Raw genomic sequence first — 25,060 nt, 5'->3', positions numbered from 1 at the left:
AAGAGCCGTATTTTAAATGATTAGATTCAGCGGACATCCCGTGTTCTGCACTGGAAAGTTTGCTTGCGCTCAGAGTTTCCAGGGCTTCCTCCCCCACCCTGTGGTTACCTTATTGCTGACACGTAACCATTTGTTTGTGGATGGGCGCCACCAGCAGGGCCTTCGTGGAGTACAAGTTAGAAGTTGTTACAGATGGTTCCACTTACATTTGTTTTGCCACCTCCTGTCTTTAGCGGGACAGTGGTCATTTTCACTAAAGCAAAAAGGAAATGTGAGTGTTGGGTTCTCTCGGCTTTTAGCCCTCTCAGGAGGGGGTGGGTATAGAGCTTTATCCTAGGGGTAGCAAGTAAGTCTAACTCAGTGGTTCCCGATCCAGGGAAATTGTATTCTCCAGGTTACATTGGGCTCTCTCTGGAGACGTTCTTGGTGTCACAGTTTGGGTGGTACCACTGGCATCTGGTGGCTGGAGGCCAGGGATGCTGCTTGACATCCTACAATGCACAGGACAGAGCCCCTCACCCAACAGAAGATTACCTATTCCCAAATGTCAGCAGTACCAGGGATCTGAAATCCTGCCCAGAGCAGGGAGGGAGGCTGTCCGTCAGAAGCATCTGTGTGGGCACCAGTGGGGAGTGGCAGCAGGCTCACACCTGTGGGTCTCCGGATCTTTGCAATCCTGTCTTGTTCCAGTGCCGTGGTTCTCCTTGCCAGATGCAGTAAGGCACTTCTAACTCGAGTGACTGGGGATTAAAGAGGTGAAAGAATTTTGAACTAGACTCAAAGGATGAGCATGCTTTATTCCTTCATTCTGTGTATTTATTAAGCACCTGCTGTATGCCAGGCTCTATCCTAAGCCCAGGGATGCAACAGTCAACTAGACGAAGATGGCCCTTGCTTTTCTAGAACCCGCGTGCTTGTTGGGAAGACAGATTGTAAAGCAAGTAAACAGAATTTTTGATGGGTACCGAGAGACCGTACAGCCTGGTGATGGGCGTGGGTAAAGACCCCTTTAGAAAGGGGGACCCGTGTTCCAGGATGAAGCCAGGCAGCAAAGCCTGTACCAGGAGGGCAGACAGCACCAGCACAGTGGGCCACGGGGAGCCGCTCCGACATGCCCGGCCTTTGGAGCTGCTCCTTATTCATCTGCTTTAAAATTGTGCTTTGAGCTTCGATGTTATTAGAACCAAGGCCTTGCAAAGTATGAAAACGTTACGCTACATGCTTCTAGGTCACGTGTGTGCAGGGTGTGAGGAGTTGGGGGAGGGGAGTTAAGTATGGTTGTCAGGGAGAGTTTCTGAATAAGGAAGGAAAGTTAAACTCGGGGTGCCAGGGGCGGTGGGGTGCAGAAGACCACTTAGACTTGTGTCTTGGTTTGGGTTTCCCCAGAGACAGACTGAGATGAGCATGTGAGTTGGACAGTTCACTTGGAAGGGGATGGGGCAGTGAGGGGAGGGGAAGTGTGGGTGAGGAAAAGGTTGCAGGCGTGGGCAGTAGGCTCAGTCCCCTGGGATCTCTGAGAGGGAATGTCACTTAGACTCAGCTGTCCCAGCTGAAGGGCAAAGGAGCTGGACATTTATCATCCACTCCGGTTGGTCCTGGGTGAGGGCTAATGGGGGCAGGTTTGTGGTCCTGCGGCTGCAGGCAAGAGAAGCTGGCAGGCAGAGTCCCAGGAGACTTTAGGGTCAGGGGCACAGAATTATCGGCATCCGTACAATGTACTGCGGCCACGGCATCCCTCCTGCCTGGAGCCATGGCTGGCCCAGGCTGGGCTAATATTTGAGGAATAAAAGAATGATTACTCTCTACCGCTGAATGTATTTGAGAGCATCGTTTTGGCCCACGAGTCACAAAGCAGTTTTAAAGCTCTGCTTTAAAATCCTAACTTCCTGGAGTGTTCTAGAATCTAACTCACGAAAGCCTCTGTGAGTCAGTCCGGAGCGAGCGCCTCATTGCTGCGTGTACTTTGAACTTCTTTCTGGAAAACGAGGATGTGATGTGTAAGCACTGGGAGAAAATGGTTGGGGGGCAAAGAGAGATTTCGTTTGAGGTTAAAAACAACCACAAAACCTCCTTTGAAAATCGAATGCTCTGAACATAAGGATTTTCAAAACCTTTTGAGTGGCTGGCGCCTTGTGATGTAGAAGAGCAGGGATGCAGAGGACACAAAACTGCCAAGTTCCTGATCCGGGGACACTGACGTGTATCTAATCCATAACCACGTTCACCCAAGTGTAGCTCCCATGTGTGCGTAAGAATTTACTACCTAATAGTTTGCTTAGAGTCTCCATAACATCGATTCTTCAGTATACACAAATTTCAAAAATATGTAAAAGATTTTTTGTTGTCCTTTGATCAGTAAGTGTGTGTACATTTTGGCTCATTTACCCTGTAGGATGTGGGTGACTTCCATTTCCCCACCTCCTTGGTTGCTTCCCCCAAATAGGAGATGCTGCAGTGCCCATTCGGGCCGGGCTGGTGGTCGGGGTGGAGTCCTCACCTTCCTCTCCACGTCTGAGCAGGTACTTCACTTGGAGCCTGCTCATCTCTGTGTCTTCGAACGCACGCCTTGTTGTCCTGGGTTTAGGAACCGTGAGGCTGGCTGGAGAACTGGGAAATCCCAGTATTTTGTGTTCAGACTTCTGGGGAGGCAGGGACCTGCTGAAACTCAAACCCGAGTTCATGCCCCAGCCCAGCTTCACCAGAGCTCTGTGGGGGGATCCTGGGGGTCAGCACAGCCAGTGGTCACTGGTGCCCTCTTCCCGTTTCCTGCTGGTCCTTCAGTCAGCACCACCTCCGATCCCCACCCAAGGGTGAGTGGAGACACAGGAGCCGGGCAGTCCCGGCTCCTCTGGCCAACAGCACCTTGATGTATTCCTCAGAGATGTTTTTCTTTATTATTGAAGTATAGTTGATTTACAATACTGAATTCGTTTCAGGTGTACAGCATAGTGATTCAGTATTTTTATAGATTACACTCCGTTAAAAGTTACTACAAGAGAATGGCTATAATTCCCAGTGCTGTACAATATATCCTGTTGCTTATCTATTTTGTTCATAGTAGTTTGTATCTCTTAATCCCCTAGCCCGATCTTGCCCCTCCCCCTTTCCTCTCTCCAACTGTATATGCGCTTACTACATCTTCTTTATCCATTACTATTGATGGACAGTTGGCTTGCTTCCATATCTTGGCTATTGTAAATAGGGCTGCTATGAACATTGGGGTGCATGTGTTTTCTTATTCTTTGGCTATATACTCAGGAGTGGAATGGCTGGATCATATGGCAATTCTATTTTTAGTTTTCTGCGGAACCTCCATACTGTTTTCCATAGTGACTTCACCAATTTACATTTCCACCAACAGTGCAGGAGGGTTTCCTTTTCTCCTCATCCTCACCAGTGTTTGTTGTTTGTAGACTTTTTGATAATGGCTATTCTAGCAGATATGAGTTGATATCTCATTGTGGTTTTGATTTGTGTTTCTCTGGTGATTAATGATGTTGAGCATCTTTTCATGTGCCTATTGGCCATCTACATCACTTCTATGGAAAAATTTCTATTCAAGTCTTCTTCCAATTTTTTGGTTGGGTTGTTTTTTTTCATATTGTGTTGTATGAGCTGTTTATATATTTTGGATATTATCCATTGTCAGTCATATCATTTGCAAACATTTTCTTCCATTCCAAGGGTTGTCTTTTCATTTTCTCAGTGGTTTCCTTTGCTGTGCAAAAGCTTTTAAGTTTAATTAGGCCCCATTTGTTTACTTTTTTGCCTTAGGAAACAGAGCCAAAAGAATATTGCTACAATTTATGTCAAAGAGTGTTTTGCCTGTGTTCTCTTCTAGGAGTTTTATGGTTTTAGGTCTTACATTTACGTCTTTAAACGATTTTGACTTTATTTTTGTATATGGTAGGAGAAAATGTTCTAATTTCATTGTTTTACATGTAGCTGTCCAGTTTTCCCAACACCACTTGTTAAAGAGGCTGTCTTTTTTCCATTGTATTTTCTTGCCTCCTTTGTTATAGATTAATTGACCATAGGTGTGTGGGTCTATTTCTGGCTCTCTATTCTGTTCCATTGATCTATGTGTCTGTTTTTGTGTCAGTACCATGCTGTTTTTATTCCTGTAGCTTTGTAGTATAGTCTGAAGTCTGGGAGGGTGATACCTCCAGCTTTGTTCTTCTTTCTCAGGATTGCTTTGGCAGTTCAGGGTCTTTTCTGGTTCCATATGAATTTTAGGATTATTTGTCCTAGTTCTGTGAAAAATGCCATGGGTGTTTTGATGGAGATTGCATTACATCTGTAGATTGCTTTGGGTAGTATGGCCATTTTAACAATATTAATTCTTCCACTCCAAGAGTACAAGATATCTTTACATTTCTTAGTATTGTCTTCAGTTTCTTTCATCAATATTTATAGTTTTCAGAGTACTAAGTCTGAAGGTAAGGTTAAGTTTGTTCCTAGGTATTTTATTCTTTTTGATGTGATTTTAAAACTTTCTCTTTCTGATAGTTCATTATTACTATATAGAAGAGCAACAGATAACCGAATATTAATCTTGTATACTGCAACTTTGCTGAATTCATTTATTAGTTCTAATAGTTTTTTGGTGGAGACTTTAGGGTTTTCTATGTAGAGTACCCTCAGTCTTGAAGCTATTTTTACATTGTCATCTGCCGTGATGCTGTTGATAAGCCCAGCGCCATTGTGATTTCTGATTTTTGTCTATGAACTGTATATGAACTATACATGAGATATTGTAAATGTGTTATTATTAGACCTAGTATTCTGAAACTTCATGATGATGTCTTTTTTTTTTTTTTTTATGCTGGATGCTTGGTGAGTCTTTTCAGTCTCGAATTTCAAGACATTCAGTTCTGAGAAATTTTTTAGTAACTGTTCTCTCCTTTGGACCTCCTATTATCCAGATGCTGGGGCCATCCTGTGTGGTCTCCCCTATTTCCCATCTCTTCGTCTTTTGGTTCTACTTTCCATATTCATTTCTGCTATCTTAATTCCAATTTTCAAGAACACTTCTGAATGTTTCTCTTTTGATTGTGCCTTATTCTTGTTTCAAAGTTGCATACCTTCTATTACTCTGAGAAAATCATGATTTTTTTTTTGAAGTTTTCTTTCAGCTTCCTGCCTTATATTCTGAATTCCTTTCCTCAGGGTGTTTGTCATGGTCTCTGCGTCTGACCTAGAGGCTTTTCTCAAACAGTGGTGATTGTGGCTGTCTTTTTGTGTTTAAAAGAGAAACATTACAAGGCTGATTGGAAGTTCAAGGCTGTGTGTACACAGGGTATGGAGTATGTTCTCATTATGTGTGTCCATGTCTAGTTTTTGAAACATGGCAATGGTAATGATTCTGTTACCTGACCTGTGACAGATATTTTCAGTTGAGTGATCAAACTAAAACACTTTCCCCAGTCTCTTCTCTCCAGGCTGAATCTGTTCACTGGAGCATCCTTTGCAACTAAGGACACAGCTGTGGACAATGGGATCTAAATGGGGTCTCCTGAGGGATTTCGGGGAAAGTGTATGTTTTCCTGATAAAGGTGGCAGGTGTGGCTGGGATTATAATTTCTCCTCCCTCCTGTGTTTGATGCAAATGCAACGCCTTCCACAGGGGCAACCAACTTCTGACCTTGAACAATAGGTCAGGGGGAACAGCAGAGATCTGACACTGACTTTCCCTGAGATGTTTATCTAATACCAACTTTCTCAAGAGACTTCTTGATATGGAGAAAAATAAACCCCTACTTGTTTGGGCTACTCTAAACCTATAGTTTTCTGTTTACTTGCAGCCAAAAGCATTCCAAATGATGCATCATCATATCTTTGGGGGGGAAATAATAGCTTAATAATAATTAAAAAATAGTTTAGGGCAATTTGTCCTTCTTTTCCTCTCCTTGAACTCTCCAAAGAAGAGAAGAACACGTCTAAAAATCTTGTCACTATCGTCTTTGTTGCTGTTATGGACAAGGTGCTTATTTCCAGTGATCAAGGTGTGTCCCTGTTACAGCAATCTAGGCTCTGGTCGCCACAGAAGGAACCCCACCAGAGAGGACCACCAGGGGGAGTTTGTATGGGGTATAGACCAGAGATCAGCCAGCTAAGGCCTGTGGGCCACGTCTGCCGGTCTCCTTAATAAGGTTTTATTGGAACACAGCCATATGATTTGTTCACATGTCATCTGGGGCTGCTTTCATGCTGCAGTGACGGAGTTGAGTGCATGAGACAGACACCATTTGCCAAGGTCTAAGATCCTGACCATCTGGCTTTATACGAAAAAGTTGGCTGACCCCTGGGTTGGACTGTCAGGTGCTAGAGACTAAGGAGGGAGTAGTAAGGGCCAACTGACTAGCAGTGGTTTCTGCCCACTGCAGGAAGCTGCAGGTGGGAGCCATCCGTGGTGGGGATGGGAAGGAAGAGACATTGGTTCTAAGGAGCCCCCTGCATGTAGACATCAGCCACATCCAGAATTTACCAGCCATGAAGTCAGATAACAAAGTTCCCGCCTCTTACCTTTCCACTCCCCCTTGTTTCAGTCCTGGAGAAATCTGGGGCATCATTGTGATCGAGGTGGGGAAATAGAAATAAATCCAACCACACCTCCCCTTGCCCTCTGTCTCTCTGAGCCTCAGGCGGGCCCATTATATTGGATGCCAGAAAGAAGCTTTGACGTTAAACAGGACGGGACTTATAATACCTAAAAATAAATTTATTGCCACAAAGCTGTTAGAAAAATATAGCTTTGGCCAAGATTTCATTAAAGCAGGGGGAAGAGCAATTTACAGAGCTTGTTTGAAGGCATTTGTATGACAAGAGAAATTTCTATTAAAATATTATCCCATCCTACAGAGACTATGGAGGGGGAGTTTAGAAATGTCTGGGCAAATCCATATGTGTTTAGCCTTTGGCTCAGAAAGCCACTCCTAGGAATTTACAGGAAAGTTACATTGGGCAAAAGTATGAAAAGTAATTCACAAGGCTATTCTTTGGAGTCTTACTTGTAATACCAAACGATTGGAAACAACCCAGATGCTCATGGGAAGGGGACTGGGGGTGTGAACCATGGCACATCTGTCCCATGGAATGTGAGGCAGCTGCAAAGAAACGAGGATGCTCTTTAAAAGCTTCAAGTGAGGACAGCAAGGTGGAGAAAAGAGAGGACAGTGTGCATCTAAGAAAGTGGATCCAGCGCATGCAGGTGCCTCTCTCTCGAGATTGTCCAGGGCAGAAGTCTCCAGCATTGAGCAGATTCTGCAGCCGTATGAGCACAGCCTCTGTTCCCGCACACACTCCTCTTCTTCCAGAGGCCGCCGTAGTTTTCAGGCTTCAGCACATCATTGGTCTGGTTTGTTTTTAAAGACAAGACCTCTGAAGCTGAGTTACATGCCTTTATTTCCCAGAAAGCCACAGTTCCAGATTTGCTGGCTTTTATTGCGACTCTAAGTGGCCGTCAGCAGCATGCTGCTTCATAAGTATTGAAAAAAAATAACAAATATAGTTAAAACATGTCCTTAAGGTGATATTTTATTTTATTTTTTTATTTTATTATTATTTTTTTTGGCAGTACGCGGGCCTCTCACTGTTGTGGCCTCTCCCGTTGTGGAGCACAGGCTCCAGATGCGCAGGCTCAGCGGCCATGGCTCACGGGCCCAGCCGCTCTGCGGCATGTGGGATCTTCCCGGACCGGGGCACGAACCCGTGTCCCCTGCGTCGGCAGGCGGACTCTCAACCACTGCGCCACCAGGGAAGCCCTATTTTTTAAAATACTTTTAAAAATTTATTTTGTTTAGTCTTTTTTTTTTTTTTTTTTTTGGCTGTGTTGTGTCTTTGTTGCTGCAAGAGGGCTTTCTGTAGTTGAGGCGAGCAGGGGCTACTCTTCATTGCTGTGTGCGGTCTTCTCACTGTGGTGGCTTCTCTTGTTGTGGAGCTTGGGCTCTAGTCGCATGGGCTTCAGTAGTTGTGGCTCGCAGGCTCAGCAGTTGTGGCTCGTGGGCTCTAGAGCGCACGTTCAGTAGTTGTGGCACACAGACTTAGTTGCTCCGGGGCATGTGGGATCTTCCCGGACTAGGGCTCGAACACATGTACCCTGCATTGGCAGGTGTATTCTTAACCACGGTGCCACCAGGGAAGTCCTTAAGGCGATATTTTAACCCTGAGCTGGAAACAGCTTTTCAACAGAAACTCCTGCTATGGAGAGTCTTTTGAAGATGATATCTTTAAATGTCTCCATCATGATTTGGTTTCTACTACCAAATATGATGTAAGTTTGCTACCTATAAAAATAGTTTTGAACCCTTGACCTGGAAACTGAATTTTCTACCTGGGTAAAAATCTTCCAGAGAATTTCAGCTGTTTAAGAAAAATAACAACCTACAGATAAGTTGTACCTTATGGTTGGTTTGCTGGAGCTACTTATTGACATTTGGGAAGAGGAAAGGTTACCATCCACTGTCCCCATTTTACAGATGAGTAAGCAGAGGCGCAGACAGACAGTCACAGTGTTGAGGCAACACACTGCATGAGGCCAGAGCCAGGATTTCAAAATGAGTGAGCTGGTCCCAGACCGTGTGCTCTGAACCACTTCACCAAGCTGCCTCTTAGCACATAAGTTATGGATAGACACACATATAGGGGTTGAATACTCAGATATATTTTCCTTGATGGGGCAGTTTATCCAAAACTTTCACTAGTCTGTGAGAATTCAGGAGCCTTGTAAGGGACGGTGGACCTGGTTGATTCAAGAGAAACTGCCCATGGCTGAAGTGAGCCAATGTGTCCGGTCCTCAGGCCAGTTCTTGGGAAAGCACAGATGCTCAGAAAATAGCCATTCATTTGTTCACTCGCCAGTCTGTCCCTGACACTTGGCCTTCTGGAGAATGGACCGGCCGCCTTCTTTAATAAGCTCCTCCGCCAGAGCAGTCCCAGAATAGAATCAGACAATTGAAAGCTTTATCTAAACCATAAATATCAACTCGCAGCGGTGGTTGCCAGGCGGTGCCTGGGTGCGCATACTTACCCCTCTTTCCAACTAGCCTGTAGGAGTTACACCCCTTCGGTTTTAGCAGTGCCCACTTTTTCACGAGACGGTCTCAGAAGTCAGGGCGGCATCTGCTCCCCTTTTTCCGCCTGTGTGTGTCAGGGGGAGGTGGGTTGGCTTCCAGTGGAAAGCAGAGGCCGGAGGAGGCCAGTGGGGAGCGAGGCGCTGGAGACGCCTCTGTGGGTGCTGGAGGCGTCTCTGTGGGTGCTGGAGACGCCTCTGTGGGTGCTGGAGGCCCTGCCGAGCGCACAGCAGGAGGCATCTGAGCTGGGTGCCCGGATGAAAGCGGCATCGCCCAGGCACTCGAGTAGGGAGTTTTCCTGGGACGGCCCTTCTGTCCTCCATCAGGGTGGCCAGCTTCCGTAACTGGACCGCTCAAGCTCCCTTCTCTTCTGGCTTGGGATTTGGCTCCTGACCCGCCTTCAAGCCAGGATGGGAAGGTTCCCATGGCTGCTGTTGGGTCCCGTGCAGGCCCGTGCTGACCCTCGCCCCTGCCCCCCACTCCACGAGGGCCCTGCATCCAGCCTCCTCCCATGGAGCCTGGAGCAGTATCCCCTCTCCTGCTGGGCTCTGGTGGTGAGGACATCAGGGCAGCTGGTGGTGATGACGGTGAGAGTGACGCTTGTTTATGAGTCTGTCCTAATCTGTTGAGCCTTTGTATTCAGGCCTCAGTTTATTTGGTTTGGACAGCTTATTTGAATAGACTGAGATGCACACACTCAGCCAAGTGTCCAATCCGTCTTCACCGCCATCTCCTCCTACCCTGGATCTGGACGTCCGTGTTCCCATGCCCACAGGGTCTCGGATTGAAACTGCGTCGTCTGCAGGGTCTCGGGGCCTCCCCCCCGCACTGTGCTGGCCTGGCCCCTGTTATGAGCTGAACTGTGTCCCCAAGATCCATACGTTGAAGCCCTGACCCCCAGTAACCTCAGAACGTGACTGCATTTGGAGATACACGGCCTCTGAAGAGTAATAAAATGAGGCTGTCAGGGTGGCCCTAATCCCATCTGACTGGTGTCCTTTCAAAAAGAAGAGATGAGGGTACACAGAGAGACACTGGGGAGCCCGTGCACAGAGGGATGAGCGCGTGAAGGGGCAGCAAGAGGGCTGACATCTGCAAGCCAAGGAGAGGGGCTGCAGGAGAAACCAGCCCAGCTGACACCTTGATCTTGGACTTCCAGCCTCCAGGACTGGGAGAAGATGAATTTCTGTTGTTTCAGCTCCCAAGCCTGTAGTATTTTGTTCTGGGCGTCCCAGCAAACTAACACCTCCTGCTTATGTGCAGCTCCTGGTGGGGGCGGAATGCATCTGGCCGTTCCAGCTCTGGCCCCCGACCCCGCACTCAGATTCCACAGGTTTCCAGTGTCCCAGGTCCCCCCCCCACCCTTCCCATCCTAACATCTTGGATCATTTTATGTTGGCAGGAATGAGAAGGGGAGGACCTCCCGGGCTAGAATCGTCCCTGTGCTGCAAGATCCCATCTGGACCATAAAAAATACTTGTCCTATGAAGTCTTTTGTTCTTCAGTAAATGAACGTTAATATGACAGGAACACACTGAACACCCACTGTGTGTCGGGCACTGTTCAGCTCTCTTCTTGCGCTGAAGGTAGACCTACGAGAAACACATTTCAGAGAATTAAGTTTATTTGTTTTTCACAAATCGAGACACATCCACTCGGGGCAAAATCGTGCCATTCGGGTGAATCAGAAAATTGTCGCTTCTTTTATAGCCAGTTATCCGAAGGCTAAGACCATCTCGCTGCCTGTCCTTCGGAGCATTTGAAACCAAAAGGATTGAGATGTTTCGTACAAAACCTGGCCCTTAAGCGTCTGAGGCTTTCAGCTGTGACTCTGATGGTCTCATCTCTATCTGGGCAGTTCATTGATCTCCAAACCTGGCAGCCTCCTCCAGGGAGAGAAGATTTAAGACTGCGCAGCTCAAATCTCCCTTTTGTCCAGAAACCAAGAGGTGTGGCGGGCGCGCTCGTTAGGCACACATTAATACTCGGTGGTAAGGCTGCGAGAAACCAAGAGGTGTGGCGGGCGCGCTCGTTAGGCACGCATTAATACTCGGTGGTAAGGCTGCGAGGCGCTTCTTATAAATCAGAGTTCAGGAAGTGGCGTGGGGAAATTTCTTTCCAAAGCCCGCACTCACACTCATTTCTGCAGGAAATCTGTTTTGTCAGTGAAGGAGATACAGTTTGAGGTAATTTTGGTAGTTTCAGACAGCAACCTGTATCTTCCAAACTTGCAAGCCCAGCCTTTTTCAGGATTGTTGTCAAGGATTAAAACTTGATTGTTTTAGAACTTCAGTTGGCTGCTAACAGAGGCCCTGATTGGACAGAGCAGGGTGTACTGGAGCTCTTAAAAAAATCTTTATCAAGTTCATATCCCACCTTTGTCCGATGTCGGCTTTTCTATAGTTTTTAATGTATTAGGGAACTGTGAAATCATGTAATACAAGTTTTACTATGAATTATTTTCACAGGTCTTTGTGCTAAGTGGGCAGGTGTGACTGCAATTCAGCGTTTGTTGTGTGTATCGCGGCGTGGGTAATGTTCAGTTGACATGTATGGAAATTGATCTTTAGATGATTGATTAGTGGATTGTTGGAAGTTCCTATGGAGGCTGGATATTAACTTTCAACAGGACCCTGAGAAGCTACCATGGTGGGGAAGGGGCAGGGAGTCAGGTCATATGACCAAGGCTTGGAGGATTCCAGGGAGATATACCTCCTGCCCACCCACCATCCCAGAGGAGGGATGCCATGGGCTCTATGTAGGGCACCCTCCACCACCTTCAGATATTCAACAAGCTGCTTCACGGAAGAGGGCGTTGCTGCAGAGGGCAGGCTAGGTCTCCTGGGAAGCCGTGGGGACCGTGAACTATTTAGCTGACTGGAAACTCCCTGAGGACAGGCACCGAGTCCCTCTTGCTACCCCTTCATCCCAGGATGGAGTATCATGCCTGGCACAGGGTAGGGCCTTAAAAAAATATTTGCTGAATTAAACTGAGCAAGGAAGAGCATTCCAGAATGAATACCCTGAACCTGTGACAAGTTAGGGCATAAGGTAATGAGCTTCCCATCTCTGAGGCATCCGGCAGAAACCTGACCACCTGTCAGGGTGGTTCTAGACAGCAGTGCTACGTTACGGGGAGGCTGGACCATATCAGTGGTCCCCATACCTGGCTGATAATTAGTCATCTTGTTAAGTGCTTGAACTCCAGGCTTCATTCTCTGGATTGGAGAGTCTGTATATTTTTTTAATTCCTGGAGTGATTCCAGTGGACAAAACAATGACCCCCTAAGGTTCATTTCAATTCTTCAATTTTTGTGTTCCGTAATATCTAATCTCGTGGCTGAGTTTGGTTATTGTTTTGTTAAGGCGGTTACTATAATTCACAAGTGACTAAGCACATTCAATAAATATTTGATGTGCACTGAATACTTGCCTGGCCCTCTTCTAGGCACAGAGGCTACAGCAGTGAGACGTGGTAACAAGAAATCCTGCCGCTTCGAATCTTACAATTTAGTGAGGAAAGACAGACAAATCAAGTGAATGTACTGTATTTGGATGGGGGTAGAGGCTATGAAAAATATTAAACCATGGGCAAAGTCATGCTGAGGGTGTGGCTAATTTGTATAGGTTAGCTGGGGAAGGCACCTTTGACTTGGGAGCTGAGACCTAAAGAAAGAGGGAGTGAGGTACGTGGGGAAGGGTGTTGCCGGCAGGAGGAACAGCCAGTGCAAAGGCCCTTCTTGGGAAGAGCGTGTGCTTGTGTTAGGAGGAGCCCCAAGGAGTTTCCAGCGGGCTGTAGGAAAGGGGGTCAGAGAAAAGCGGGGGCTGGGATTGTTGTGGACGAGTGTGACATGGTTTACTAGGTAAACTGGGAGTTTCGTTTTGGAAAAGCCAAATTGAGATGCCTTTTGTAACATCCAAGGTGAGTGGTCCAGGAGCAGCTGAACTGAATTTGGAGTTCAAGCAAGAGGTTCCAGACGGAGATCTAAATTTGAGAGTCACTTGGGCAGAGGAGATGTGTACAGTCTTGAGATTGGATGCAATCCTCGTGGGGTGGGTCTAGACAGAGGAGGTGGGCTCCAAGGATGAGGACTGAGACACCCCAAAACTTAGAGGCTGGGGAGGGGAAGAGGGATCGGCCAGGGCCCTGAGAAGCCACAGAGATGGGAGGAGACTAGAAGATGGTGTGTCCGGAAGCCGAGGGAAACAGAGTCGTGATCAGTGACAAATCCTACAGTGGCCCCAGGGAGGGGGGTTTAAGGGTTGAGTTAGGCACGTGAGGATCGTGGTTGATGTAGGGAAGAGCTCTTCCCACCGGGTGGTGGGTTCCAGTGGGAATAGGAGGAGAGGATTCGCCGTCAACTCTTTGGAGCTGCAGACACGGATGAGAGTCACAAGGAGCGCAGAGAGATGGGGCTGAGGTGGGAGGAAGATGTGGGGTGAAGAAAGTTGTGTGTCATCTTCCTTAAGATGGGAAATATCACAGTCTGCTTATGAGGTGGGTGTGGTCCCGGTAGAGGAGGGAAAACCTGACGATGTGGAGGAGAGATGGGGGAGTTGGGGGTGTATTGTCCTAAGTGGTTGATGGGACGTGGGTCCACTGTCCGTGGAAAGGCTGGAATTAGGAAGAGGTGGATCTGTGTCTACTTTTGCAGCATCTGTCATATTTGATGGTGATACCCAAGAGCGGTCACACGTTTGCTAGAGATTTTGCCAAGGTTGATACGTTGCAGTTTTTTTTTTTTTTTTTTTTTTTTTTTTGCTAGGTCTTCGTTTCTCCCACCTCTAAAGTGTTCTGGAAGGTTTCCATGTGGCTGTTCTATACCCTAATTAGGAAAACATCTGTATTTTGCCGGCATAGACGCAAAAGAGGGATGCATCCGTCATTTCTCTTCTGGGCTAGCATTCTTTCAAAATATCTGGACACCATAAATAATGTGGAGATTTAATGTCTTTCCTGAGAGGAATTTACTTGGAAGGGCTTTAAAAGATCTTTCCAGCAGAGAATGATATCTTTGATCGCCATATGCCTATTAAAATATTTTTTTTCCTCGTGGGTTTAATAAGAAGAAAAAAACCCAAAACCTTTTAGGAACCTCATAGAAATGTCTGTTTCTTAAATGGCTGAACTGAAATTAGCGAAGGGTAGCAAATCTGAAAACAATGGCATTTTTGTTTTATACATTCCAAGTTTGGGCCTATCAGATCAGTATGCAAAGGGGTTCTGTAAAATGGAGATACCATTTTAGATTTTGAGAAGATGTCGTCCTAAAGGCTAGGTCACAGCATTTGACACAGAGATGCATATGAGGAATCTTAGATTATCAGTCATTACCATTAACATACCCATGTACAGTCATCACTGCTGCTAGAAGGTGTTTGTACCCTTGTGATACTTAGGACTTAAATCACAATTTTTGCTTTCAAAGCACTTCATGATAGTATCGGACGTGTATTTTCACTACACGTACGTGGAGTTTATTTCAAATAAACTCCAAGGGGCTCACCTCGAAAAGCTATTTGGCCAGGTCAGTTTCAGATTCAGTGCAGTTATGATGCAGTCATTTGTATGCTCACATGCAAAGTAATATGACTGGCAGTCCATTTCCCTATTAGGAAATTTACTTTTCTAATTCTTTTGTGTTTTACACAGTGTTAAAATCGATTATAGTACCCTGATAAATACCATCATAAGCGGGGGGAGTTTTTTTTCTTTAAGAGTGTTGATTGGAGTGAGAAAGGGCTTAGAAATTAAACTTTTAACTCAGTGGAAAAACCTCAAATAAGTCAACTACAGTTATTTGTGCTTTATTCCTCACCAGTCCTATAGCCAATTCATCAGAGACTGAAACCCATTACAGAAGAGAAGGCTGGTCTTGGGTCTGAATGTTAGGTGATAAATTCCATAAGGGGCCCATATCTTCTGTCTCCATGGCCCCGGCACGTGGTCACCACTCACTAAATATTCACTGAAAAAAAAATGAATCTTCCCAAGAAAACTGAAACAGGATTCCGAAGAGATATTTGTACACCTACATTCATCACAGCATTATTTACAGTAGCCAAAGTTGGAAGCAACCAAAGTGTCCATTGATGGATAAATGGACCAAAAAAAAAAGTGGAATATACATACAACGGAATGTTATTCAACCTTAGAAGGGAAGGAAATTCTAACACCTGCTACAACGTGAATGAAACTTGAGGACATTTTGCAAAGTGAAATAAGCCAGGATAAATACTCGATTCCAGAGGAGTCAAATCTATAGAGACAGAAAGTTGAATGGTGGTTGCCAGGGGCTGGGGGAGTGGGGAATAGAGAATTAGTTTAGTGGGTACAGAGTTTCTTTTTTTCTTTTGATTTTATTTATTTATTTTTGGCCGCACCACGTGAGATGCGGGATCTTAGTTTCCCGACCAGGGATCGGACCCAGGCCCCCTGCAGTGGAAGCGCGGAATCTTAACCACTGGACCATCAGGGAAGTCCCTAGTCGGTACAGAGTTTCTGTTTGAGATGATGCAAAATTCTGGAGATGGATGGTGCTGATGGTTGTACAACAGTGTGAATGTCTTAACTCCGCTGAACTGTACACTTAAAAGTGGTTAAGAGGCTAAATTTCATGTTTTGTGTATTTTACTACAATTTACAAAATGAATCTTGATACCTAGAATAATAGCGAGGAGTAACCATTTTATAGTAAAATAGTAACTTGAAAATCTTGCCCGTTGCTGCAGTGAGTATATATCTTTATCTTAATTTTTTTTCACATTTACTGAAAGTTGTAACAATATTTGAATGCTGGGAGCCAGGATGAAGTTAATCCCATGTCTTTTCTTCTGCAAGTTCAGATCTGAAATGGCTTTCCATTCAAAGTTATCAACTCTTGAGCAAAAGGGAAAATTTAGTGAAACTCCAGAAATGTCTTGAGGGTTAAGACATTACGCCTTTGTTGAGAATCTGTTTAAACTCTTCTGAAAAATGTGCAGGAAGAACCGATTTTTAGCTAAAATGATGTCTCCTAAAAACCCAGGAAATGTGTAACGGGTTTTGGAGGGAGCGGCTGTAGTCATCTCTTTGGGGGAGAAAAGGCTGACTTGCCCTCTGTTAATAGCACTTTCCCTATTTAGCCCTTCCCCCCACAATCACCAAAATAAGGAGACAGACCTGCTTTTGTCCTTTTTAATAGTGCTTTCTGAGAGGCAGTTCGGCGTGAGTTTTCCTTTCTGTGGGAAAAAGGATCATGTTTATTGGCGTCAGTGAATGAGGTCCATCCAGCCTTGTGACTCTCATCCGTGTCTGCTTTCATTCTTCAATCGGTGGGATTGCATCCTGCCAGCAGGCAGACTGTGTAAGCTCAGAGGCTGAGGGGAACTCTGCAGCCCAGGGAGGTCCCTGGGGCCCTGCCATCCTCCATAGAAAGGGCGCCCCTTGTGTTCTTTCTGCCTCCCTAGCCCGCTCCCGAGTTTGCCTGCAAAGAGGGAGGGGCTGGCCAAGCAGGTGGAAGCATCCAGCCTACCTGTCTCTGAATTGCCCCTTGCAAACATCGAGGTGCTTTCTGGCTTCCAGCTCTTACTTCCAGGAGCTTGGTGGACGCGAGGCTGCTTAGAGCATCTCCCCTTGTAGTCCGTGATCCCTGGAGACTGTGCTACCACGTGTAGCCCTTGGCAGACAACCACGTACCTTCTTCAGGTGTGATGGCAGCTACTCTGTGAGCTCTGAGCCCAGAGGTGAAGTGGCTCCGGCTTCTGGCCCTGGCTCTGCTGGACCCGGGGCAGCCCTGGATGCATGATCACACCCTTGGACTTGAGTACGGATGTTGTCTCTAATTCTCAGCAGCCTGAACGGATGGCTGGAGCCTTGGAATATTAAGGGAAACAAACCGAGGGTCAACTCTCACATGTAAGGATGAGACCCAACGATGGAGACCCCCAGGTGCAGCTTTGTTAGGGCAGCGGCCTTAGAGTATTGTTTTCTTTCTCAAGTGTACGCTAATGCTATTGCTACACCACTGTTAAAAATTGTCCTCAGAGCCCAGGAGTCGCTGCGACTGGGAGACCCTGGAACTCACTAAAACCCCCGGGGAGGGCTTGGACCCTGAGAAAACCCAGGCCGGAGAGAACAGAAACTAGCTGGACTTAAGTCTCTTGCGACAGGGTGGCCTCAGTGGTGTTTGGGCGCCATTCATTCATTCAGCAAGCTTTATTGAGCACTTACTGTGTGCCAGGCACTGTGCTCAGAGCTAGCGACACAAAGACCCCAGGGTGAGCCAGGGAGGTGGAAGGGGAGAGGGGAGCATGAACAGTTTTAGAAACATTCTGGAAGTAGAATAGATAGGGCATACCGACTCCATGGTGGGGAAGAAAAGACAGGGTGAGTGAAAGCTGCATCCCTGGTTTTGGGATTAGAGCATTCCCGGATGGATCTCTGCCTGGTTCCGGCCAAGTGCAGGTGCCGCTGACACAGGGCATCCCCAAATGTTTCAGCGCATGGTCACGTCCCTCTCAGCATCACCTGCAGCAGGACCAGCCACGGTGCATGGGGAAAGGATGCTAAACACACAGGGGTGCCAGTTCTGGGGCTTATGCACGTTACTTCTGGGCTGCGTCCATACTAGCTGCAGCGTGGAGACTCGTAGTGAAAGTCTGGTGGGGAGCTGGATGCGTGTGATGTTTGGCAGTGATGTATTTGAGAAGTCAGCCCTGTAGCAAGAGGAAAACAAGTCACACTGCCCCTCTCTGAGGAATTGAAACACCCCAATGTACCAGGCACTGTTCTGGGTGTATCACACATACATGAGGGGCATCTCATGTGCCCCTCAGAGCAACACTCTATCATCTTACCTTACAGGTGAGGACACCAAGGCTCAGAGATAGTAGTTTACTTAAGGTTCCACGGCCCACAGGAGTGTCAACTGCAAAAAAAAAAAAAAAAAGCATAACATAAAAGTTGAGAGTTATGTTTTACTTGGCGGACAAAACTGAGGACTTAAGTCCGGGACACAGCATCTCAGATGGCTCTGAGGGACCGCTCTGAAGAGGGAAGGGGGGAGCCGGGATATTTTTGCAGCAGCAAAGACCAGGTAGTCGGAACATCAAAATATTATTGTTAAAGAAAACCAGACATCTCAACTTAACGGATTTAGTGCTTTTCTCTGTATGGGAAGATGCAAGAGTCCGGGCTCACTGAAATCATTCCCTTGATGTGCGCCTCAGCTCCCTGGGGCCAGGACTCTGTGCTTTCTCATCCTGAGCGTCCTCAGGGCTCACCATCAAGGAGGCTGTAATGTGATGGCTTGATGGCTGCAACATCCTTTGTTTACCGATATGGCAGGTGATATTCTTCATTCACAGGAGGCTAAGCCAGGGTTCAAATCCAGGTCTAACAGACGCTATAGCTGATAGTTTTCATGCCACTCTGCTTTAGAGAAAGTGCAGGGTGTATCCTGGGACCACAGGTAGAAAGTGAACTTGAAACCAGCATCCCATGAATGGACATAGTTGCAGCACATTTAAGGGCATCAGCTCTGGTGTGTGATAAAATCTCCTCCTCCTACCTTAGAAATCCGGCCTTTCCACTCATCCTAACAGGGATGGGTTGTTTGAAAAGTTAGGAAACTCAATCACAGAGCAGCCCCTCCCTCCAGTAATTGTCCCATCACCCCGGTGACAGGTTTCAGCTGCAGAGGTAGTGACAGCTCCCATGTCCAGAAGGATTCTGATTTCGGGGTGACTTTTAGTCTCCTAGAACAAGGACCGCCACACTTAACCTTCCTACAGCCTACAACCTCTGCAGCCGGCCTCAACCTGCCAAGCCCTAAGCATTCAGTGGAAAACTGCCGTCACGTTCGGATCAGACACAGCCAAGCGGGTGTCCCTTCTCCTTCCAGCATCCTTTTGGCAGTTGAGGTTTCCCAGGAACCAGGGAAGCCATCCACAGGTCTCTGGGCTGTGTTTTTCTAGCAAGAGCCCCATCTGCGAGGAGGAAGCACGTGCACACACACACACACACATGCACACACACAGAGCCTGAAAAGATTGTATAATCAAGCCCCTCGTAGCTAACTTCGGTAACATCTGTTTGTGTTAAGTGGAGCCCTTTGAAAATGATTTTTTTTTCCTTCTCTATAAAAACAACCTTAATTTTAGAATGTGGAGAAATGGCGCATGGCAATTATTTTTGCTTCCTTCAACAAGGCGTGTTGAAGTAAAACGAGATTCATTTCCAGAACTGAAGCCCCAAGAGAACCTGATTAACAAGATCAGCACCTACAATCCCATGTCACAACTGTGGGCACACAGCCCTGCGGAGCCAGGCCGCAAAGGACCCCGCTGCTGTGTGTTCTGCTTGCTGGCAGACTTCAGCAGATGGGCTGCTAATGTAATTAGGAATCGTTGTGTTAAATGAGCCATTATTGAAATTATCTGCTAATTTTCCTATCTATTAACCTGCTGAAAAAGAGGCAGCGACATCTGAGAGATCTCAGGCTGCTAATCACTAACTAGACGTGGAACCAGTTCTTCTCCTTAATGCCACCTTTTTCCTTATTACAGCAAAATTAGCAAATGGCTTTCTGTGGGGTTATTGCCCAGTGCATCAACCGAGAATTGAGAACGGACAGTGGGAGCCGTGCACAATATGGAGGTTTCCACAGGTGGTGAACCTTGGGGAGGGAGCCCCTCCGACAGATGTCTGGTCTCTCTGGGGCACAGGAGGCAAGGCTTGTGTGAGTCAACCTTCCCTGTTCCTCTCTACCCGGAGGCACTGGTAGGCGCAGGGCAGCAAGGCAGAGGGAGGAGAAGACTAATACAGGGCAGCGCTACGGGGAATCCTGGAGGTGGCGCAGGGCACACTCAGAGCGGTCCGCCCAGGGATCAGGATGTGGGGGCTTCATCCGTCAGTTGTGTATTTGGGGTTCAGGGCTGCGCCCAGCAGTGAGCGTTCATTCCTGGGCACCTCAGGCCTGACACGGATGCTGGAGGGCATTTTTTTCTTTTTTCTTTTTTTTTTTTTTGCAGGTATGACTAGGGCTTTACTGGGAATCAGACAGGGCTGGGAAGGAACCACACTGCACCCTGGATGCTGGAAGAGTCCCAGCAGCTGGAATGAGTGTGGCACCAGGTGGAGGCACCAACAAACTCCCCCCACCCCATCATCTTGTTCCTACCTCTGGTTAGCCTTGGATAATTAAGAGGAAGCGTGTGATCATATAGCAACTGGGAAGTTAAGTTAGCCACTCTAGCCAATTCTAGAAAAGCTAAATAAAGTATGTGCACAAGTGTATCAGGAATTCGCCTGGTGAATTCTCTCCAGCTTCTTGGCAGGCTTACCTTCTTTATCAGCTTTCCACTCCTAGGTGGAGTTCATGTGTATTTCCTCCCCATCTTATGGACCAGGTGATTATCGAATTCCTATCAAAGGTAGTCATTATGGAGATTGTTCCAAAGACTAAGAAAAGGGGCTTTGCCCTCAAGCAACTTACAGGCTCACTGAGAGGAAACCGGTGCACCTCGGAGAAATGAGAGGCCAATAAAAGACATCAGACAAGGGAGGGGGCCAAAAATCAGGCCACGGCTGTCAGAGGAGAGGAATGGATCAGGGCCGCCACTGAAAGGCCTTTTGGAGGATGTAGGACTCTGCCTGGGTCTCAAAGACAGAACTGTGTGTGGTTTGTAATTAACCTCTGCAGTGGTTAAGAATCCGCCTGCCAATGCAGGGGACACGGGTTCGAGCCCTGGTCTGGGAAGGTCCCACATGCCATGGAGCAACTAAGCCGCGAGCCACAACTGCTGAGCCCGTGTGCCACAACTACTGAAGCCCATGCACCTACAGTAGCCTGTGCTCCGCAACAAGAGAAGCTGCCGCAATGAGAAGCCTGCGCACTGAAACAAAGAGTAGCCCCCGCTCACCGCAACTAGAGAAAACCCGCGCGCAGCAACGAAGAACCAATGCAGCCAAAAATAAAAATAAATAAATAAATAAATTTAAAACAAACAAACAAAAAAACAAGTAAGCTTTGTCTAGGCAGAGCAGGGCATGGCGATATAGAGTCCTGACTGTCCCCTAAAGGAATCTTCCTGGAGAATCTGTTAGCTTCAAATCGCTCCAGAACTGGCCCTGGCCAGAGGTTCCTTGGAGTGTCATGGAGTTTGTGGCAATGGCCGCCGATGACTGACCTCTCTCCCCACCTCCTGCTGGAAGTTGTGTGCGTGATCAGCGCTAGCATTTATTACTCGCTTCATACGACTGAATTTACTCCTCGCAGGCATCCTGTGAAAGAGGTCAGTCGCCCCCTTCCCGCACGAGGGAGCAGAGGAACAGGACAGGAGGACGACGTGGTCTTGGTCCCAGGCCTTGTGTACTCTGTCACTGCCCAGCAAAATGAAGAGCCACAGTGACATGAGGACAGGACTGCCCTCCTGACATGGAGAAAAATCTGTCCACCATCAAAAGCCGTCCGGTTCCCTCCCAGCAGTAACTTGTGCATAATGGCTGTCCTTGTTTCATGATTATTTTATAAAATTTCGTTCTGCAAGTTTGAGTGGGGCTGCTAAAATTGGGGAATATTGTCAAAGAAGCATCCTTCAAAGAAGAAAGTCTTCACTTAGAGGGTAATGGGATTTTCACACCTTGTCTTCTGGAAAAGGTCATCTAAGATCTTTTGCCCTCTCCACATTTTGTGTAGAATTGGTCGGTGCACAATGCAGGTTGCTTTTATAAGTCAATAAACACATTCCGTTTGTCTGGAATGTGCATTTTTCCTATATTTATTTGTTTATTTTTAACATCTTTATTGGAGTATAATTGCTTTACAATGGTATGTTAGTTTCTGCTGTATAACAAAGTGAATCAGCCATACATATACATACATCCCCATATCTCCTCCCTCTTGCATCTCCCTCCCACCCCCCTGTCCCACCCCTCTAGGTGGTCACAAAGCACCGAGCTGATCTCCCTGTGCTATGCGGCTGCTTCCCACTAGCTATCTCTTTTACATGTGGTAATCTCCATTCGGTGGAAGTCTCTCGGTCCCCCACTTTTTCATTCATTCAGCAGCTGTTCATTGAGCACCTAGGTCGCCCTGGGCACTGTCCAAGGTGCTGGATGGAGAAAGGCAGGTGAGCCTCACGTGCGCCCCACTCGCATGGGGGTGCCCTGTGCTTGGATGTTCTCTGGAGAAGACAGGCTCCAGTGTGAAAATGATGCACAGTGGGGACCCGCTTCTTCCATAAAAGAGCCCTGAGGTTGGCAAAAAGATGGGAGCAGTGAAAAGCCAGTGACCATCAGAATACAGGACGCTTGCTCCTTGTGGAGACAGATTTTTGTCTGCGTTCCTAAATTCTGGAAGAAATGGCACGTGGGTTCTACAGGAGGCTGCTTAGCGTAGGGAAGGAAGCGGGGACTTGCAGCTCTCAGCGGCCTTTCTGCATTTCTTGTTGTAAAGCAGGGATGATGTTTCTTACCCGCTTCTGAATCATTTTCAGTTGCGCTTCGAAAGTGCAAAGCATATCCCGATTTTGTATGTATTTTCAGTGTCCCTTTATGGGGCTGAACGACAGGTTCTGTGGTTAGACTGTTGTGTGTACTTGGAGCTGAACCCAAGGAGACAGGAAGTGATGTTGGAAGTTCCCGGGATAAGGACGCAGCAGAGCATGTGCAGCGAGTGGAGTAGGGGTGAGGCATCCAGAAGACTTCTGCACCCTGAGCCTTTGCCTGTCAGTGGTTTCAGGGTGGATGCTGCAAAATTTATAGGGCAAGCAACTGTATTTTGTTTTTCCTTTGCAGTTGAGACTAGGACTAGCAAAGGGAAAATCATGGCCCTGGCACGAGAAGTCAATGTGAGAAAAGTCCGTTTCCAGGTCATCGCACAGAAAAAAGGTGTGGGCAGCTCAGAAACATTACTTGAATCCCAACTCAGAGCATTTACTGCTCTCTAGAAACCCATTCCTTCCCTGGCTTTGTGGCTGCCTCATTTATCTGGGCCGTCTCTCACCTCAAATCTTATCCTCTAGGAATGGTCGAGGTGGTGACCCACTTGGTCGAGCCGTGACTCCAAATTGAATTTTCTTGAAAGCTGTCTTGTGCTGAAACAGCTGGGGACGAACGCCTGGCAATCAGGAGTCTTCTGTGTAAAATATTGCCATCTATGTTTGGGTGTGACTTTCTGTTTTGTGTCGCCTGCCTCTGCAAGGAGGGAAAACGTGCAGCGTGGCAGAAGTGAGGATGGGAGTGTATAAGAGGACTTGGTTCTGATGTGTGATGCGGAGGCTGTAGGTGGGATTCCACACCCAGGAGAGCAGACTGAAATGTCTGCAGAGAATGGGGCCATTATGCCCGGGACAGCGGTCCTGTGTCTGCTTTGCCTGGGGCTGGTTGTGCAGGAGCATCGTGTGTGGATGTGGAATGCCGGCCTGGGAATCGGCTGTCAGGTGGCCTGGCCTGGCCACAGGCATCCTGCTGGGCTGTTGGGTGCGTGTTTGCCAGTGAGACCCAGGAAAGGCTTGTAAAAACGGCCTGCTTTCATGGCTGCCGTGAGCCTGGAATTCTGGGCTTTTGGGTTTTTTTTTCCTTTCTTCTTCATCTCTCTACTACTTTCTCCAGAGCAACTTTAAAAGCTCATCTTGCCTTCAGGAACCTTTTAGATCCAGGACGTCAGACGACACTGAGGACGCAAGGCCATGTGAGTTACATATATTATTAGGTCAGCTTGGACTATGTCTGCTGTGAAGACAGAGTGAGCTTCATTCCAATGATGGGTGAGGCTCCGGCCCTTGCTGATTTCCCATTGTCCATATGTGATATTGTGATTTATATGAAGAAACACACTTATACAAAGAAATATGTATTTGGTCTTTGTCCGAGTTCCTAGCTCAGGGCTTCTGAAACCCTTGGGACTTCCTGGGTGATAAGGGTGATAAAGGTGTCTTTTGTTTCTCATAACAAGTCCCTTCCAACCACACCTGCATCACGTCAGTCAGCTGGCTGTTGGAAAGCCCTGAAGGATGGGGAACCAACCCTGAGAGTAGAGAGTTGCAACTTTCAGCCTCATTTCCAGGGAGGGGAGACGGGTTGGAAGTTGAATCGGTCACCAGTGGCTAATGACTTAATCAGTCATCGCTACAGATGAGGCCTCCATAAAAATCCTGAAGGGCAGGATTAAAACAGAAAATGTGACAGAGGAAGTGATAGGATTAAGAAAAATGTGTATAATTGGATGTAAATGAGATAAACCCATCTCTTAAAAGAATTGAAGTTAAGGAGGTATTTTTAAAAACATGCAGAGGGCTTCCCTGGTGGCGTAGTGGTTGAGAGTCCGCCTGCCGATGCAGGGGACACGGGTTCGTGCCCCGGTCCGGGAAGATCCCACATGCCGCGGAGCGGCTGGGCCCGTGAGCCATGGCCGCTGAGCCTGCACGTCCGGAGCCTGTGCTCCGCAACGGGAGAGGCCACAGCAGTGAGAGGCCCACGTACTGCAAAAAAAAAAAAAAAAAAAAAAAAACATGCAGAGATTCTGATATGAGTGCCCACTGAAAATCAGAGCATTTAGAAGCAGCAAGAAAGGGAGAACTCTGCCTGGTAGGACTATCTGGCCCAGCCCCATGGACCTGCAGACAGATCTCCACCTAATTTTCCTTGTTACCAACTGTTCAGTGGCACATGCGAGGATTCCTCGGCATCCCCAGTTCCCCTCCTGTAAAATCCAAGTTCATGCAGATTTAGTTGGTGCCCTTGGAATGTTTATGTGAAAATCAGGTGAAACCCAATCCAATCCAGGTTGTGGCTTGGGGGATCGGGCTGTTGAACATCAAATATTTGAATGGAGAACAAGATGATATACTTTTTTAATTGCGTTCTGTCTGAAATCTTTCCGAACATCTCTGTAGTGAGGCCCTGCAACTTTCCTAGTGACTGTGTTCGTAAACGGAATTCAGAGAATTCATTTCCCAAAGTTACGAGGCATAAAGGGGCATTTATCGTCTCTCTATTCAGTGTG

At 47.1% G+C, this 25,060-nt stretch overlaps 1 protein-coding gene across 1 annotated transcript in view; it reads left to right on the top strand.

The window, feature by feature from the left end:
• The window catches only part of BACE2 (beta-secretase 2), a 94,639-nt gene that overhangs the window by 8,238 nt on the left and 61,341 nt on the right, over nucleotides 1-25,060 (top strand). The window lies entirely within an intron of this gene.

Source organism: Delphinapterus leucas, chromosome 4 (assembly GCF_059928025.1).
Source record: "Delphinapterus leucas isolate spDelLeu-1000000601 "Yukka" chromosome 4, BTC_Dleu_Yukka2, whole genome shotgun sequence".
In the NCBI taxonomy this organism is placed as follows: domain Eukaryota; kingdom Metazoa; phylum Chordata; class Mammalia; order Artiodactyla; family Monodontidae; genus Delphinapterus; species Delphinapterus leucas.
This window is presented reverse-complemented; position numbering and strand designations above follow the sequence as displayed.